The following is an 8,788-nucleotide window of genomic DNA, read 5'->3' on the forward strand; positions in this document are numbered from 1 at the left end:
GGCGAGGCCTTCGTAGAAAAATCCCCCATTCCAAAAAAAGCGAAAGGGTCTCCTTTACCTCCTTCCTACTGCATGGGCTGGGTTTCCCATCCATCCTTTTCTGAGAGGTTTGTCGGAGTTTTACGGGCTGCAGCTCCACAACCTATCCCCGGGTTCCATCCTACACATCTCGGGTTTTGTAGCCCTTTGCGAGATGTTCCCAGGCTGCGAACCTCATTTTGATTTATGGAGGAAGTACGTTTGCATTATCCCCGAGACAAATGGAGCCTCCTTCCGAGAAGTAGGTGGAGCTGAGGTGTGGCACATAGCTTCCATCGGATACCCAGTCGATACACCGAATGAAGAGACCGACGAATGGTCTTCAAGTGGTTCTATATCAACGACATCCCCTTATTCGAGCCAGTTCGGCAAGGCTTCCCCGAGTACTCAGCGGCTCCCTTGAAGAAGTGATTCAGCGGGCGTCCGAGGAGTAAGTCTGAAGAAGAGAGCTCGGAAGTGGGGCGCCTAGCCGCCAAGGTAAAAATACTGGCTCACGGTGGCCTGACCATCGTACAAGTGATGGTCAATATCATCACTAGGTGTGTTCAACCACTCCAGCAGCGCACACATCCTTTGTGGGACATATGACTTGACGTGTTGCAAGCGGCAAGGTCCGGACACCCGCGATGGCTTAGCGGCCATTCTGACTGATTTTTTCAAGGGGGAAAAAGAAGACTTCGCCCATCTTGCCTTCCGAAAAGGCTTCGCATCATACAACTCCATCCCATGGGTAAGTATAGACACGTCTGCGGCTTACTGTCCTAATCATGTTTCCAATAAACGTAAAAACTCATGATCCTTTGTTTGTAGGATTGGCAGCGCTAGATCAATACAGTGAGCTGCCCCGCTCCCCAGCCTGAGAATTACACTCGAGATGAGAATCCTCGATTTCACGAAGACCGAGAAGTCTCCATTATCTTTGAAGATGGGGTATTTTATCAGGAGAGTCTCGATGGACAGGTAGTGGCCCTTTTGGCCGATAACCCAAGGTCTCTTATAGCTTCGACGAGCAAGCCAAAGGTGGACACTCACCTTGGGAGTGCTCCAAAACATCGTTGGAGCACACACCAAACAGCATCCCGCATTTCTCCGGCCGAGGTTGTGTTGACTGAGGAACAACTTCCCGCACAGGCGGCGGCACGCAATATCGCGTCCGTCCCTTCATCAAGGTACCGATATCCACCAATTATTTTTACAATAACGTGACCTCCTTGGTGTATTTACAATCCCTTTTGTCGATAACTATAGGAAATAAGCGCGAACCTCCCTGCCCAAAAATGGGGCTGAGGAATTGGAAAACTAGCCGAAACCACAATCTTCGGCAAATGCGGGGGCTCCGAACACTTGCCGAGTGCCTGGTCCTGCCGGAGATGTTTCACCGAAAAATTCAGAAATCGAATTTGCTACGAACCATCGATATCGCAAGGAGTCATTACGACACCCTGTCTTCTTCGAGTAGAAACTTAATGCTCTCAATTCGGTGGATGCCTATATTGGCACTGCACGGAATAGTATTAAAGAAGTAGCTTTGCAGATGTCGGCCCAATTATAAGTTTTCACCGCTCCTTTGGTAATTTGAACCGAAGTTCAATTCTAGTAGAATTCAACCCTCAAGTTGGTTAGAACAGTCGAGTGATATGTCTCCAACGTCTCTATAATTTTTTATGGTTCCATGCTATTATCTTGTCAACTTTGGATGTTTTGTTTGCATGAATATGCTATTTTATAATATTTTTTGGGACTAACCTATTAACTCAGTGCCAAGTGCCAGTTTCTATTTTTTTCCGTGTTTTTGACCTTTTTCAGATGAGAATATTAAACGGAGTCCAAACAGAATAAAACCCGCGGAATGATTTTTTCCATAACAGAAGATACGCACGGAACTTGAGAACCAAGGAAAAGTACCCTGGGGGAGGTCACAAGCCCCTTATGCGCGGCCTGGGGGCGCGCCTAGCAGGCTTATGGGCCCCCCGTGGCTCCTTTGCCCTACTTCTTTAGCCTATAAATTCTCCAAAACTCTGAAACTGCCAGGGAGAGCCACGAAAATACTTTTCCACCGCCGCAAGCTTCTGTCTCCGCAAGATCCCATTTGGGGCACATTCTGGTGCCCTGCCAGAGGGGGATTCGGATACGGAGGGCTTCTTCATCAACACCATTGCCTCTCCGGTGATGCGTGATTAGTTCACCACAGACCTTCGGGTCCATAGCTAGTAGCTAGATGGCTTCTTCTCTCACTTGGATCTTCAATACAAAGTTCTGCATGATCTTCATGGAGATCTATTCGATGTAATCTTGTTTTGTGGTGTGTTTGTCGAGATCCGATGAATTGTGGATTTATGATCAGATTATCTACGAATATTATTTGAGTCTCCTCTGATCTCTTATATGCATGATTTCGTATCCTTGTAATTCTCTTCGAGTTGTGGGTTTCATTTGGCCAACTTGATCTATAATTCTTGCAATGGGAGAAGTGCTTGGTTTTGGGTTCATACCGTGCGGTGTCCTCACCCAGTGAGAGAAGGGGTAGCGATGCACGCATCGTGTTGTTTCCATCAAGGGTAAAAAGATGGGGTTTATATCTATTGCATGAATTTATCCCTCTACATCATGTCATCTTACTTAAGGCATTACTCTATTTGTTATGAACTCAATACACTAGATGCATGCTGGATAGTGGTCGACGTGTGGAGTAATAGTAGTAGATGCAGAAAGTATCGGTCTACTTGTCTTGGACGTGATGCCTATATGTATGATCATTGCCTTAGATATCATCATGACTTTGCGCGGTTCTATCAATTGCTCGACAGTAATTCGTTCACCCACCGTAATACTTGCTATCATGAGAGAAGCCTCTAGTGAACATTGTGGCCCCCGGGTCTACATCACATCATATTTTCAGCTCTACACTTTTACTTTGTTGCACTTTCCACCTTCAGATCTCACCTTGCAATTAATCGTGAAGGGATTGACAACCCCTTTATAGCGTTGGGTAAAAGTTTGTTTGTTTTTGCGCAGGTACTTTGGAGACATGTCTTGATACTCCTACTCGATTGATACCTTGGTTCTCAAACTGAGGGAAATACTTACTGCTAATGTGCTGCATCACCCTTTCCTCTTCAAGGGAAAAACCAACGCAAGCTCAAGACGTAGCAAGAAGAATTTCTGGCGCCGTTGCTGGGGAGTATCAAGTCAAGAATAGTCTCCCTTCAACGTGTCAATTTCTGGCACCGGGGACTATTGTAAGTGAAGCTTATCCAAGTAACTGTCGCAAACTCATCTCTTGCACTTACCTTTTTTTCCTTTTGCCTCTCGTTTTCCTCTCCCCCACTTCTGAAAAACAAAAATTTACAAAAATATTTGCCTTTTTCGTTTGCCTTTCCTTTGCTTGTGTGCTAAGTGCCTTCAATATGCTTGCATCTTCGCTTGCTGAAAATCTATTGATATGGATCCTCATCCACTTGCTAATCTCTTTAAGAGATCCAATTATGTTGATCCATTTGCTAGTGAGTTGAGTGCACTTGACTATCTCTATGGAGTTTTGCTTGAGATGCGTGAATCTGAAAATTGTGATGAAGAAATTTATGAAGTGATTCACGAGGGCTCCTTGAATGAAAAGCATGATTGCAATGGTTTCACTATGAACTCTATTAATGGCAATCATGCTAAAAGTATGCAAAACCCTAAGCTTGGGGATGCTAGTTTTGCTATGTCCACTACTTGTTGCAATGATCGTGATTGGGGTGATGATTTTTCTTATGATCTTGAAAATTTGTTTAAGCCTCATGATGAATATGATATTTGCAATAATATTGAAAGTGGGTTTGGAGAAGTCATAACTTTAGTTGATGATAATCCCACTATTTTTGAAGAGCGTCAACTTTGCATGCATGTGGATCATGAAAATAATATCCTTTGTGATAGCTATATTGTTGAATTTGATTATGATCCTGCATGTAAATGCTTTGAGAGAGGAAAATATTGTGGTAGAAACTTTCATGTTACCAAATTACCTCTCATTATGTTGAGATTGCTATTGTCTCTTTCTTCTTCCTTGCATTTGGTAACTATTGGTTGTCTTGCCAATTTTTTTCCTATAAAATGCCTATGCATAGGAAGTATGTTAGACTCAGATATGTTTGTCACATGCTTTATGATGCTCTCGTTGTGCTTCAGTTCTTGTCTTTTGTGTGAGCATCATTGAATTATCAATGCCTAGCTAAGGGCGTTCAACAATAGCGCTTGTTGGGAGGCAACCCAATGAATTTATCTTTGCTTTTTTACTTTTTGTTTTGTTGTGTCCACACAATCATAATTCTGTTATGATTGTGTTTTTTTGTTTCTTTTTGTGTTTGAGCCAAGTAAAACCTTTATGACTAGTTTTGGTGATGGTTGTTTGATCTTGCTGAAAAAACAGAAACTTTGCGCTCACGAAATCATTTTTAATTCCTATCCAGAAAGAGATTTTGAGTTGATTATTTTTCCTGCTGGTTGATATGCCAATTGCCCTAATTTTCATAATTTTTCAGAATTTTTGAGATACCAGAAGCATACGAAGTATACATATTGCTACAGACTGGTCTGTTTTTGACAGATTCTGTTTTTGTTGTGTTGATTGCTTATTTTGATGAAACTATTGATAGTATCGGGGGCTACTAGCCATGGAAAAGTGAGAATACAGTAATCTAACATCAATATAAATATAAATCAAGTTTACTATAGTACCTAAAGAGTTGGTAGTTTGTTTTCTTATGCTAATGATATCACGAGTTTCTGTTTAAGTTTTGTGTTGTGAAGTTTTCAAGTTTTGGGTGATGTTCTCACGAACAATGGGATAAAGAGTGTAAAGAGCTCAAGCTTGGGGATGCCCAAGGCATCCCAAGCCAAATTCAAGGACACCAAAAACCCTAAGCTTGGGGATGCCCCGGGAAGGCATCCCCTCTTTCGTCTTCAATCCATCGGTAACGTTACTTGGAGCTATATTTTTATTCACCACATGATATGTGTTTTTCTTGGAGCGTCGTGTATTATAGGAGTCTTTTATTTTTTTTGTGTCACAATCATCCTTGCTGCACACCTTTTTGAGAGAGACATGCACTCATCATGAATTTGCTAGAATACTAATTTAGCTTCACTTATATCTTTTGAGTTAGGAAATTTAGCTCGCATGTGCTTCACTTATATATTTTGAGCTAGATAACTTTGCTCTAGTGCTTCACTTAGATCTTTTTAGAGCACGGTGGTGTCACATTTTGAAGAAATAAAAAACTCTCGATCTTCACTTATATCTTTTTGAGAGTGCTCTCTCTAAGTAACTTGGTAATTGGATTGTGCTATGAAAGTAGTCCTAAAGATGATAGGCATCCAAAGAGGATATGATAAAAACGTCCATATTCAAGTGCATTGATTAGTAAGAGAAGTTTGATTCCTCACAATTAGTTTTGAGACATGGATTTGGTAATATTAGAGTTATGTTAGTAGGGTGTTGTGAATCTAGAAATACTTGTGTTGAAGTTAGTGATTCCCGTAGCATGCACGTATGGTGAACCGCTATGTTAGGAAGTCGGAGCATAATTGATTTATTGTTTGTCATCCTTTGTGTGGTGGTCGGGATCGCATGATGGTTAACACCTACCAACCCTTCCCCTAGGAGTATGCGTTTAGCACTTTGTTTTGATTACTAATAAAACTTCCGCAATAAGTATATGAGTTCTTCATGACAAATTTGAGTCGATGGTATAGAAGCACTTTCACCTTCCACCATTTATAGCCTCTCTAGTACCACGCAACTTTCACCGGTGCACAAACCCACCATATACCTTCCTCAAAACAGCCACCATACCTACCTATTATGGCATTTTCATAGCCATTCCGAGATATATTGCCATCCAACTACCACTGTTCTGTCTCATGACTTGTGTCGTCACTTACATATTGCCATTGCATGATCGTAAGATAGCTAACGAGATGTTTCAACGTCATACTCTAAGCTAGATTGTTGCACATCCTGGTACACTGCCGGAGGCATTTCCTATAGAATCATAATTGTTCTAAGCTTTGAGTTGTGAGTAAATAAAAGTGTGATGATCCTCATTATTAGAGCATTGTCCCATGTGAGGAAATAAAAAAAAGGCCAAAGATGCCCACCCAAAAAAATGAAAAGAGGCCAAAGACCCAAACAAAAAAAGAGAGAGAGAAAAAGAGAGAAGGGACAATGCTACTATCTTTTTCCACACTTGTGCTTCAAAATAGCACCATGTTCTTCATGATAGAGAGTCTCTTGTTTTGACACTTCCATATTCTAGTGGGAATCTTCATTATATAACTTGGCTTGTATATTCCAATGATGGGCTTCCTCAAAATTGCCCTAGGTCTTCGTGAGCAAGCAAGTTGGGTGCACACCCACTAGTTATCCTTTTGAGCTTTTCACACACTTACAGCTCTAAGTGCATCTGTTGCATGGTAATCCCTACTCATTCACATTGATATCTATTGATGGGCATCTCCATATCATGTTGATACGCCGAGTCGATGTGACAATCTCCTCCTTTTTGTCTCACAACCTCCACCACACTCTATTCCTCCTATAGTGCTATATCCATGGCTCACGCTCATGTACTGCATGAGAGTTGAAAAAGTTTGAGAAACTAAGAGTGCGAAAACAATTACTCGTCCAATACCGGGGTTGTGCATGATTTAAATTCGTTGTGTGGGGATGATGGAGCATAGCCAGACTATATTTTTTTGTAGGGATAACTTTCTTTGGCCTTGTTATTTCAAAAGTTCATGATTGTCTTGCTAGTTTGCTTTAAGTATTATTGTTTTCATGTCAATAGTAAACTATTGTTTTGAATATTACGGATCTGAACATTCATGTCACAAGAAAGAAGTTACAAAGGATAAATATGTTAGATAGCATTCCACATCAAAAATTTAGTCTTTATAACTTCCCTACTCTAGGACGAGCAGGAGTTAAGCTTGGGGATGCTTGATACGTCTCCAACGTATCTATAATTTTTTATGGTTCCATGCTATTATCTTGTCAACTTTGGATGTTTTGTATGCATGAATATGCTATTTTATATCTTTTTTGGGACTAACATATTAACTCAGTGCTATGTGCTAGTTTTTGTTTTTTCCGTCTTTTTGACCTTTTTCAGAGGAAAATATTAAACGGAGTCCAAACGGAATAAACCTGTGGAATGATTTTTTCCATAACAGAAGATACACAGGGAACTTGAGAACCAAGGCAAAGGACCCCGGGGGAGGTCACAAGCCCTCGAGGCAGGACATTGGGGGCGCGCCTAGTAGGCTTGTGGGACCCCCGTGGCTCCTTTTCCCTACTTCTTCTGCCTATAAATTCTCCAAAAATTTGAAACTGCCTGGGAGAGCCACGAAAATACTTTTCCGCCGCCGCAAGCTTCTGTCTCCGCAAGATCCCACCTGGAGCACTTTTTGGTGCCCTGTCGGAGGGGGGTCGGATATGGAGGGCTTCTTCATCAACACCATTGCCTCTCCGATGATGCGTGAGTAGTTCACACAGACCTTTGGGTCCATAGCTAGTAGCTAGATGGCTTCTTCTCTCTCTTGGATCTTCAATACAAAGTTCTCCATGATCTTCATGCAGATCTATCCGATGTAATCTTCTTTTGCGGTGTGTTTGTCGAGATTCGACGAATTGTGGATTTATGATCAGATTATCAATGAATATTATTTGAGTCTCCTCTGATCTCTTATATGCATGATTCCGTATCCTTGTAATTCTCTTCGAGTTGTGGGTTTGGTTTGGCCAACTTGATCTATAATTCTTGCAATGGGAGAAGTGCTTGGTTTTGGGTTCATACTGTGTGGTGTGCTCATCCAGTGACGGAAGGGGTAGCGAGGCACGCATCGTGTTGTTGCCATCAAGGGTAAAAAGATGGGGTTTATATCTATTGCATGAATTTATCCCTCTACATCATGTCATCTTTCTTAAGGCGTTACTCTGTTTGTTATGAACTCAATACACTAGATGCATGCTGGATAGCAGTCGATGTGTGGAGTAATAGTAGTAGATGCAGAAAGTATCGGTCTACTTGTCTCGGATGTGATGCCTATATGTATGATCATTGCCTTAGATATCATCATGACTTTGCGCGGTTCTATCAATTGCTCGACAATAATTCGTTCACCCACCGTAATACTTACTATCATGAGAGAAGCCTCTAGTGAACACTATGGCCCCCGGGTCTACTTCATATCATATTTTCAGCTCTACACTTTTACTTTGTTGCACTTTACACCTTCAGATCTCACCTTGCAATTAATCATGAAGGGATTGACAACCCCTTTATAGCGTTGGGTGCAAGTTTGTTTGTTTTTGCGCAGGTACTTTGGAGACTTGTCTTGATACTCCTACTGGATTGATACCTTGGTTCTCAAACTGAGGGAAATACTTACTGCTACTGTGTTGCATCACCCTTTCCTCTTCAAGGGAAAAACAACGCAAGCTCAAGAGGTAGCATCGAGTTAAGGTCCGACCTGGCCATTGTTTTTGTATTTTCCAGGCTTTGAAGGAGGAAAATAACAAATTTTCCGAGGATGTGCGGTGAATGCAAACCGAACTTCAAGCCAGTAAGGCACAGCTCGAGTATGTAAAGATGTTTACCAGGGAAGCTCATGGTAAGGGTAAAATGGTTGAGGGTGTATTGTATCACAAAAGGCCGATTACTCACATGACCTTGTGATGTAGCAGGTGAATCCATAAACTATA

This window comes from Hordeum vulgare, chromosome 1H (assembly GCF_904849725.1).
Source record: "Hordeum vulgare subsp. vulgare chromosome 1H, MorexV3_pseudomolecules_assembly, whole genome shotgun sequence".
NCBI lineage: Eukaryota > Viridiplantae > Streptophyta > Magnoliopsida > Poales > Poaceae > Hordeum > Hordeum vulgare.